General features: G+C 36.3%; 1 pseudogene; it reads left to right on the top strand.

Moving 5' to 3' along the window:
• Positions 1 to 1221: 1221 nt before the first annotated feature.
• Positions 1222 to 2319, top strand: LOC117905695 (annotated as a pseudogene).
• The last annotated feature ends 9521 nt before the right edge of the window (positions 2320 to 11840 follow it).

The following is an 11840-nucleotide window of genomic DNA, read 5'->3' as shown; positions in this document are numbered from 1 at the left end:
TAGAAAAGGTTCTAACTCGTCACCCTGCAGTTTTCATCCTTCCATTCTCCATGGACTTGTTTTCCCTTGCAAAACCCACCTAATCATTCCTCTCCCACCATGTATATAAGGAATCTCCATAAACACCCATTTCCTATTATCTCTCTCTACCTTTTACCTGCACAGGCCATACTACTTCATACTCATTTCTATTCCTGACCATCTACTTTATTCACACATACCCAGCTGGCCTGCTCCTCATTTCCCACGCATACGTGATCGCCATGCATGGAAATACCCTACCCATATCACCACTTTTCATTACATCATGCATACCCATTTCCTACATTTTCTCTCTCCTCACCACTCCGCATACCCATTTTCTATCACATTCCACATCCATTCTTTCTCCTGATGCATGGCCCTAAGAGTCCACATTAACACCCATTACGTCTTTCTCCAGCCACCTATATCCTATTAGACACCATTATACCCGTGTTCTCTACCCATCCCACTCTCATACTTCTTCATGCATGCCCACTGCCAATGGTTCACTTCACCACTATATCCGCATCTACCACCCTTATAACCTATTCACATCACCCTCCATATCGTATGCCCACTCATCCACATCATCATGTTCATTTCCCTACGTCCCAATATCCGTTTTCATATCCACATGTATCACCAATCTTTCCTCCCTCGCGAATGAAGACCTATCGTGCATGGTCGTTTTTATGGGTATCGGGTGACTCACCAGGAGCGTCACTTGTACCAGAATTTGGCTGATCAAGCAGTCATCACCACCATGATCTGAGACATCAGTTTTCCACTTGCTTCGTCAAGCTTCATCAACCCAAAAACACAGTCAACAGTCATCACCGCCGCGACGTGGACCCGCCGGAACGTGCAGGGATGGTGATCGGAACTTTTACCATTTTCATTACTGTTGAGGGCCACGTGTTGACCATTATATCTTTGCTTGAACTATGATTGCTTCTGTTGATTAAGGCGTCATGCAATGCTAAGTCTCCGCACTCAGGTTGAGATTTTGACTTCGCGGATTATCCCAAAGTGAGGAATTGGAATAGAGAAGGGTGCTTCGCTAGGTGTGTTCATCAAAGGTGGAAATGCACTTGAGAGAGCGCACAAGAAGCAAATAGTGAGCATCCAATAGCGAAAGCTGTAGTGGAGTAAGCTAAGAGACTGCACCGGAAGTTCGGTCCTCAAACGGAACAAATGATGGATATTAGGGAATTTGAGGTGTATCCAGAAGTTGGGGTGAGCGGAAAAGTTGGTGACAAATTAATCTCGGTTGAGAAAGCGCACAAGTGGCAGCCCAAATATTTTCATTGGAAAAGGGCATACAGTCCATGACAGTTTTGGGAGTATTTTTCAATATCAGGTGCACCAGCGTAATGCAAATGGCAATGGTACAACCGTTTTGGAGATGGTTAGTCAGAGAATGTCCAGGTGCGGAGATAGGTGTTTCCATGTGGTGAGCAATGGATGCACTCCCGGGATTGATAAAAGCTTGTAAGCAGTGGAAATCCTCCTATCAAACTGATCTCATTCTCCAAACAAGCAGCTGAAACTTTGATGATAACTGGGTCAAGTCATTTATGGTCGGACTCTCCGGGATTGAGCACATAGTTACACAGTTGTGATTATATCCCCAAGTACTAACATAAGTGAAGATCTGAAATTTCAGCAGAGGTGGAAGTTCAGGAGGAGAGACAGTGACGTTGATTCTTCAAGTGATGATTCCAAATCGAGTTCCAGTGATGAGCCATTTCTCAAGAAGCACAAACTGGTTTCCTCTCTTATTTCGCCTGAAAATGATGAAAACAGTGGTACTTCTAGATCTCAACCAGAAGATAAGTCTGATCATAGTTCAGGGGATCAATTCAAAACTAGGAAAGCTAACAAAATGCAGATTGGATCGATCAAAAGGAGACTCTGATCGGATCACAGCTTTGGTGGCATTGGCACTATTCCTATGGGTCGCGTTGAAACTGGGCACATTAAACTTCGTATGGTTGTCACCTTTGGGTCCAAGTGGACTCACTACTACAGTCCAGTCAGCTGGAATTCACCATGAGTCTTTGGCAGAGGGTCTGCCTGGTGATAATGTTGGTTTCATTGTGAGGAATGTTGCTGTCAAGGATCTAAGACGTGGCTTTGTTGCACCTAACTCCAAAGATGATCCTGCAAAGGAAGCTGCCGACCTCACAGCCAGGTATTATCAAGAATCACCATGGCCAAATTGGAATGGTTATGTCCCAGTCCTTGGCTGCTACCTCTCACATTGCAGTAAAGTTCGTTGAGGACTGTCACTAGCAATGGACTTCATTCTTCTCTGCTGTGTCAGTACAGGATTGATACTCCTATCATTGTTCACCTCAATCATGGAAATTTGAAGAAATAGCTGGTGGATGTTCTTGTGCTGGGATTTGGTGTAGTTACAGTGGATGTTTCTCACTCTTCACTTCAGGGACAACCTCTCATGTTCTATCCTATCAGTGACTCCTCAGACCCACTGATATGATATTAGCTTGCATGGCCACCTTTGGCATGCAACTAAGGGGCCACGTGCCATCTTCTATTTTCTCTTCCCTTTGATTCCAAAATAATAATTTCCAACCCCGTTTTGAAATGATTTTCCAACTTTTGGTTTTTAAAATGTTTTCAAGTCATCAAATTTTCCATTCTTAAGGTTTTTAGATACCAACATCTCATTTTTAATAAAATTTGGTTGCCTTTTTCTTTTTGGCAGGCCACTTTCGAATTTTCTTTGATTTTCAAAATGTTTTAAAATAAGTGTGAATTTATTTTTCGTAATTCTTGGCGATAGAATTTACGAAATTAATTCATACAAAATAAATGGGTTTTGGTGGGGGCCCAACATCAATGAATTTTCTTTAAAATAAAAGTGAATTTTGAGTGAAGTGTCATGCGTGCTTTGATGATTTTGCACTCAATTTAGTGACATGTGAGCTATGTTTATGCTATTTATTGTGCACTAACCTCTCTCTTGATAGCGCATAGTGGTTCGCTGCTCAGGTACACACTCATTCTTACTCTGTTTAGTCTATGTGCATTTTTTGACTCCCGTATGTGTATGTTTCGCTCTGAGTATTCATTGATTTATTCATCCATTGCCATGTCAGCTTCATTTTATTAGTAGAGACCCGACTTTAGGGACTTAGAGGGGTGCTACGATCTTTACCGTACCTTCCCGATAAGTAACCTGACCCCCGAACCAGATCCGGTTTTTCACAAACCGCCTTTTCCAAAATAAGGAGTCACACTTAGGGTTTTTCTTTCTTATTTTGTTTACCCTTTAAAAAATAAAACAAAAATAAGTGGCAACTCCAAGTCATTTTCTTAATCAATAAAAATCAATTTTTCAAATAAAAATCGAGTTCGCCATCGAGTGGGAAACGCATGAGCACGAAATGCGGGGTCCACACTAATATATTAAGTAAATATAGTAAAATAAAGATCAAAAGTTTCATCAACATTGTTGGTGATAATATGTGGATGGCCCATAAATTTGAGAAATGTATAAATGTAAGTATTTAACAAGTTGGACCTTAGTATGCTATTGCTGGCACAACCATGGCATCATAATAGGCTATGATCCCATTATTTGCATCAACTATATCCTATGGTCTATTTTCAAAGTTGGTGTTTGATAAGAAACCAAATGTAGGATGATACTTAGATCCCTAGTAGTAAAACCCTTGAGGCCTAGCTCAAGTTTGGGTGATTCTAGGTTCAAGTCCTAATAGGGATAAAAATTTACCTATAAAAAGAAAAAGAAAAAAAGATCCCCATAAGTGGCTTCATATGGTCTAGTGCTCAAGTTATAAAAGGATTTTGGTTTTATTTTAGCAATGAAGTGTCATGTAAATCAATTAATGGTGGAGTCAAATGAGGAAAGAGAACTAGATAAGAATGGAATGGACATCCAAATCTAGCACAGGTGGATTTTTATCGAAAATTTTCTATAGTCTCATTGTGAATCTAAGACAAATACTTCTCATGTATTGTGGATCAAACTAAACTATTAGGCTTGATTTGTGTTTTTTCTCATCACAAATCTAGTGCAAGTGGATTTTTCTCATTGTGATGAACTCACACCACCATCTAGTTGTGGATAATTTCTAAGACTTTCTAGTTACAAATAATTTCTAATACGAATACACCCCTAATGCATTGTGGATCAAACAAAACTATTGGGCTCGTTTGTTATTTTTTCTCATCATAAATCCATTCTTAGAGTTCTACAAAGAGTTTAGGTATGAGATAGATATAGAAATAAAGCTATTAAACTTTGACAAGTTACTTTCTCTTAGAAAACAAGTCAAAACTATCAAATTTGAGGATAAGTCTATCTAATGTAAGACATGAGCTAATGAGTTTCTCTTCTATTCTCTATATAAGAGAATAGTGGAAGACAATTTGAAGATTTTGGAAATCTCTCTACCTCCTATCTTTTCATAAACCCTAGCATCCTAAGTGCTTTTTTATGCACTCATGGAATTGCAAAAGCCTTTCAAGAAAACCTTAGTTCTCTTGTATTGAATAATTGAGGAGAACTAATTAACATCCCCTAGTGCACTAAGATCTTGAAGAATGCACATTGTTTAAAAAAATTTGGAGTTGAAACTAGGGGTATAAAAAGATGTGATTTGAATGAGGTTTGGAAAAGAATTTATCAAAACCAACATGGTTGTTTTTATTTGAATCAAAACAAAACCAACTTTTTAGTGATGAAAAATTGAGTCAACAAAGATTGTTTAATGTTGGTTTGGTTTAGTTAAATGATCTATTGGATTCAAATTAATTTAGATTTTAAATCCAATTGGTTTAGCTTTTATCCATTTGGAGGCAATAAAATAAAAAATCAAATCAATTAAGTCAATTTTTAAAATTCACAAATCGAACTGATCTTAATGGTTTTTTTAAACCAAACCAATTTGCTCAATTTTGGTTGGTTTGGATCAATTTTATTGGTTTTCGCTTACATCTTTAGTTGAAACATTTCATAGATCATGAGAGATTGAAGTTCAAAGTGTGCTACAAATCTTCATCATATTCAAAGACCATAAGGTAACATCTAAATAGTTGTTTAGATATTTATTTGAGTTGAGCTTTCTTGGTTGTTTTTCTTCATGTAGGTCATAGGAAGAGAATTTAAAACTTTTGTTCTACATCAGATTCAAATAAAAAGAAAGATTTTGTTTTTATAAAAATTTGTTTTTCCAAAAACCCAAACAACATATGTTTCAAAAGCAAAGTTCCTAGTTTTAAAATTGAAAGTTTTAATTTTCTTTGGACATTTTAACAATCCTAAGGACATAAGGCTTCTATTTAGGGTCCAATTTTCCTTACTATAGTTTAGTCAATTCCTTCTTTCTACCCTATTTTGATTTTGTGCTTGAACTATATTTAGGGGAGTATTCAAATAATTGTGAGTTGCGTGGAAACCCTTACTATGAGTTTTATGTGCGTACTCTTATCATGTGAATGCTTTTATACTTATTTGCTATATAAGTGATCTCTTCCCTACGTTCTAGATAACTAATAACTTAGGGAAACATGAGATATATTCAACTAATTTAATTTTTATCAAGATGTAGGGTTAGAAATGATGTTTAGAGATCAACATGATGCAATTAATTCTTAATTTTGATTTATGAAATATTAGCATGCCATGACTATCCTAACACTTCCAATCATACATGTACTCATGTTTCCTCTATCGTTGTAATTTTTCTTTTCTCAAGCAAAACCTAGCTTTTAGGAAGCTAAGTTGAGGATGAGCAGTACCATAACAAGCGCCTAAAACTATTGTGTCTTTGCTTCTAGACATGGAATCCATTTGTCTTTTCTTTTACTAGACATAATTTAAAACTTGGGTTGTATTAAATCCATAAGGCTTAATCTCTTAGTCTTTTTGTTTTCATTAGTTTGGAACTTTTTTGTTGTTTTCTAAACTTTCTTTCCATTATTTGTCATATTTTATTAAATATTTGATGTTGAGCTAGTGGCTACACAATTGGTCTCAGTCTCATGTGAGCCAATTACCTCTGTAGCCCATTCTCAAGGTTAGGGTTGCCACACTTGAACCTTGTTAAAAATAAATCCTTTTGGTAACCCAAGTCCATTTACCGTTAATCAACAAGTTATATTAGTATGCTATGTTAATTAACAAGTTAACACTCACTTGCTATTTGGTACGTTGTGTGGGATATTTAGACTATCTTTGGGAAATATTAGAACCTAGCTAATGCAAATGAAATACATGGTCAAATTAATGATGCTATAAAGAAATTGTTCCCCAACCCCCTCCCCATCCCCAAAATAATAATAATAATAATAATAATAATAATTGTAAGTAGATCAATGAGTTAGTTGGATTAGTCCAAGTAAAAATGTCTTACAAGCTAGTAAATATAAGAAATAAAACTTAGTAAAAAAAAAAATTGGCATTTCTATAATTTTAGTATATGCTAATAAAATTAAATGTAAAATACGTACCTTTTTCCGACTCCGCTCAAGCTATTGTACTTCCCAAAAAAACAAACCTAAACAATAAAAAAAAATATATGTTTTATCTTATTTAGGATAACAGTGATTTGTAGCATCACCATATTGAAGGAATTACTTAATTTCTTAGGATGATTGACATAATTGCTTTTGTCGCCATACCTCTTTTTGATGAACAAATGATTATGTCTTTTATCTTGTTATACTAGTATCATTATACTCCTTTTACATCATACTTCTATAGCATGAATTAAATTGTCTTATTCAACTACTTGTTCCTTACACTAAAAGGGAAAACATACCACCTTATCAAATGCAAAGAGTAATGAATTATGAAATATAAATTTTTCTTATGCATTGAAGAAGAAATCACAATAGACTCAACTTGGTAAGGTCCTTCTTCCAAGTAACAATTCAAGTAAGTCATCTAGCCCAGAAACACTAATATCATCTTCTAGCAAAGTACATATTTCCTCTAGTGCGTTACAACCCCAAAGATAAATGTAGACTAGATATTAGAGTTAGAAATTCAAGTTGCAATCCACACATTTTTAGAGGATCTTAGCAAGTTCATGAATAAAAAATAATAAATGTCTCATCATTTCTAGAAGTAGAATTTGAAAGGAAAAAAGCCCATACCTCTAGATGAAGGTGACATGTTCTTATCCTTAGTGTTTCTAGACAAGATGCTATTCATGAGAGAATTATCACCTAAAACACTAACACAAAGAAGAGTCAATTTTTGAAATGAAAATTTTATCAACAACCATAATTTCATTTCATTGTCATATTGTAGGGACTTTTGAATATATATCAAAATCGTAACATCAAATCTTGTATCAAACAATGTGTAAAAAAGGTTGAGAAAATGACACATCCATCTCCCTAACCCTCTCAAAGGTTAAAGGACTTAGTCATATATATCCAAATGGAAGATATAGCAAATAGTTGTCCCAAGCACATTAGATAGGCATGTCACTTGGAAACCTTAGGATTTTGCTTTGGAAAATCTACTAAAATTTATAAGGTCCAAGACATATAGAGAACTTTCAAACTTTATTTTAAGAATAATTTTTTGGATTTAGGAAATAAAGGTAAAAATAGTCAATTTGAGCTTTTGATTAATCAAAGCTTAGTCTTGACTAGTGAATTTGTTATTATATCTTCAACAAAACCCAAATACTCAATTAATCAAAGATGAAACTTCTTGCTTGATTGATATGCATTTCTTCATAATCAATATGTAAGTTTTAGAATACCATTTAAAAAAGTCCTATTTCCAAATTAAGAGTTCATTTTAAGGCTACTTTCAATTAGTCTGAACTTCCTTAAAAACTAAAAAGAAGAAATAGTAAACACTTTCCAAGGAATATTTTGGGAAGATCAAGTACATCTATGTTTAAATCTCTTACCCTTATTTCTTAAACTGAGTCATCACATTTAAAGAATGCCTCCCAAGAGGCTAGGCTTCACCAAGGAATATGGGGGCAAGTCTTGGGGTTTCCCTTATTCCGGTTCTGCCTTTGTAGGATAACACTTTCCCACCACCAAACCAAACCCAAGGCAACTTAGGGTCTGGACTTCATCCCCATCTATTAAAAAAACTGGAATCTTGCTGCTACATTGTCCCACCTCAAATATGATCTAGGTTATGCCAAGATGCATGGACCTAGCCCATTCCCTTTTCTATTCACCACAGGTACATCACACAAAAAGAAATTATAAGAAAAAAAGAAAAACAATTTTAGAGATATGTCAGGCCCTATGTCTTCAAATTGATAAATTGTAGTTTTTTCATTCATACTTTCATTCGTTCATGTACAGAGTATATATAGAGGGTAATCACCATTCTAAGAATGGGAAAGAATGATACAAGGAAAGAATGATATAAGGAAATAACAACTAATATCCTAATATCTCAACTTTCCTAATATCTCAATATTCCTAGTATCTCAATATTCCTAATATATCAATATTCATAATATCTCAACTTTCCTAATATCTAAATATTCCTAATATCTCAACACTAAATGATATAAGGAAATAATGATATAAGGAAAGCATTCCTAATATCTCAACACTCCCCCTCAAGTTGGTGCATAGATGTCACACATGCCCAACTTGTCTAAAATTTTTTAGAACACTTGACTTGAGACAGCTTTGGTAAGGATATCGGCCAATTGATCTTCTGATCGAATCTTAGGCAATTCCACAATCTTATCATCCAACTTTTCCTTAATGAAGAATCTATCCACCTCGACATGCTTTGTACGATCATGTTGTACTGGATTATGAGCAATATCACATGCGGCTTTATTGTCACAAAATAATCGGATTGGTTGCCTAGATAGGTAACCTAAATCCTGTAAGAGGAGTCTTAGCCATAATGCCTCACAAAGTCCTAGAGCCATACCTCTAAATTCCGCTTCTGCACTTGAACGAGCGACGACATTCTGTTTCTTACTTTTCCATGTCACAAGATTACCACCTACAAAGGTAAAGTAACCAGATGTAGATCGCCTATCATCCACTGCACCGGCCCAATCAGCATCAGTATATACTTCTATACTCTGATGATCAACATTTTTAGCGAACAAAATTCCCTTCCCAGGAGCATTCTTCAATACCTCAAAATACGCATGACTGCATTCATATGTTGTTCTCCAGGATTATGCATGTATTGACTCACTACACTCAATGCATAAGCAAGATCTGGTCTTGTATGAGCTAAGTACATTAATCTCCCCACAAGTCTCTGGTATCTTCCCTTATCGGTTGATACTTGATTAGGCTCAACACACAATTTTAGACCTTCTTCTATTGGTGTATTAACAGGTTGACATCCCGACATTCCAGTCTCCTGTAAAAGATCTAAGGCATACTTTCTTTGAGACAGAAAAATTCCTTCACTTGATCGAGAAACTTCAATCCCAAGAAAGTATTTCAGAGGACCTAGATCTTTCATTTCGAATTCTCTAGATAGATAATTTTGTAGAGCTTTTCTTTCTTCAGGATCATTTCCTGTAACTACCATGTCATCTACATATACGATGAGTGCCGTGATCTTACCATGTTGCTTTTTTAGGAACAAAGTGTGATCTGAATTACTTTAACGATAGCCAAAAACTCTCATTGACTTTATGAACCTTCCAAACCAAGCTCTCGGGGATTGCTTCAACCCATACAATGACTTCTTCAATTTGCACACCTTCTGACATTGCTTTTCTGACACCATGCATCCTGGTGGAAGATCCATATATACTTCTTCAGATAACTCGCCATGCAAAAAGGCATTTTTCACATCAAATTGTTGTAATGGCCAATCTAGGTTTGCAGCTAAAGACAGTAATACTCGAATTGTGTTGATCTTAGCTACAGGTGCAAATGTCTCTGTGTAGTCAATTCCATAAGTTTAAGTGTACCCTTTTGCTACCAGTCTTGCTTTAAATCGTTCAATACTACCATCTGCCTTGTACTTCACAGTATAGATCCAACGACACCCAACTGGCTTCTTTCCTGGTGGACATTCTACCAGTTCCCATGTTTCATTCTTCTACAATGATTTCATCTCTTCATTCATGGCTGCTTTCCACCTTGGATCAGCTAAGGCTTCCTGCACACTGTTAGGAATAGCTACAGTAGATAATTGATTTACAAATGACTTATTTGATTCAGACAAACGATGGGTAGACACATAGTTGCTCATGGGATATTTGACTTTAGTAGACAATTCAGGTTCATATGTGGGTTTAGGAATACCTCTATTATGACGATGTAGTAACCGTTTCATGAATGGATCAGGTTCCAGATTAAGAACACCCTCAACAGACGACGATTGGTTTGGTATTTCAGTGAAGACATCTTCGGACCCAAATTGTTGACCACTCATATCCAACTCACCCACTTCCTGGTTCACTAGTTCAGATTGTCCAGATTCATCTTCCTCAGAGATATGATAATCATAATCGAGAGTCTGAATTTCCTTATGGTACCCCCCCTGAAGTTCAGACTCAGATGAAAAATACATTGAATCTTCATGAAACACCACATCCATTGTAATATACATTTGTCGAGTTGGAGGATGGTAACATCGATATCCCTTTTTGTGCAATGCATATCCAACAAACACACATTGCAATGCATGGGAAGTTAACTTGGTGCGTTGGTGCTTGTGTAGATGCACAAATGCCACGCAACCAAAAACACGAGGAGGTAGATTTGGGACGGTTGGGGCAACTACGGCATTAGTAAGAGTTTGGAGAGGTGTTTGAAAGTTAATTGAGCTAGAAGGTACCCGATTGATCAAGTATGCGGCAAATGTGATTGCTTCTCCCCAATAAGATATCGGTGTTTTTGCTGCTATCAAGGAAGCACGAACAACCTCTAACAAGTGTCGATTTTTTCGTTCAGCGACTCCATTTTGCTGGGGTGTATTGGAACAAGTAGTCTGATGAATGATGCCATGTCCTTCCAAATACTTTTGAAGATCAGAACTTTGATATTCTCCACCATTATCACTACGCAGAACCCGAACCTTTGCATTGTACTGAGTTTCAATCATTTTATGAAATTTTTGAAACAACAAGTTCACTTCATCTTTGGTCTTCATCAAGCATAACCATGTCATTCTGGTACAATCATCAATAAAAGTAACAAACCAACATGAGCCACTCAAAGTTGGGACTTTGGACGGGCCCCAAACATCAGAATGTATAACCATAAAAGGAAACGAACTTTTATTCAAAATTAACGGAAACGAAACACGATGGCTTTTAGCCAATTCACAAATATCACAACGGAAACCAGAAATATCACTCTTTGCAAACAAACTAGGAAACAATTTTTTTAAATAACCAAAGGAAGCATGTCCCAGACGTCGATGCCACAACCAAATTTCAGACTTTTTCTTCTCCCCCTCAGATCCATCTGCCATCAAGGCTTGTTGCAACTTATTTGAATCCTTTGACTGCAAGTCCAAGTAATAGAGTTTTCCCCGTTTAATACCACAACCAATCGTCTGTCTTGTTTGGATGTCCTTAATCACACAAAATTCAGGCCAAAAAATGACAATACAAGATAAGGCTGCAGTGATTTAAGAAACTGACAAAAGATTGTAATCTAAAGATGGAACAACTAAAACATAATCCAAATTCAAAGTATCAGTAAGAGTTAAGGATCCTTCCCCAATGACTGGGGTTGTGTTACCATTGGCTGTGGAAACAATTTTTTGTGAGGAAGGTCTAAGGGGTGAAACCTGTCTAGAATCAAAAGTCATATGATCTGTAGCACCAGAATCAATTATC

Source organism: Vitis riparia, chromosome 18 (genome assembly GCF_004353265.1).
Source record: "Vitis riparia cultivar Riparia Gloire de Montpellier isolate 1030 chromosome 18, EGFV_Vit.rip_1.0, whole genome shotgun sequence".
In the NCBI taxonomy this organism is placed as follows: Eukaryota; Viridiplantae; Streptophyta; class Magnoliopsida; order Vitales; family Vitaceae; genus Vitis; species Vitis riparia.
The sequence above is the reverse complement of the archived record's forward strand: the minus strand, read 5'-3'. Positions and strand labels throughout refer to the sequence as shown.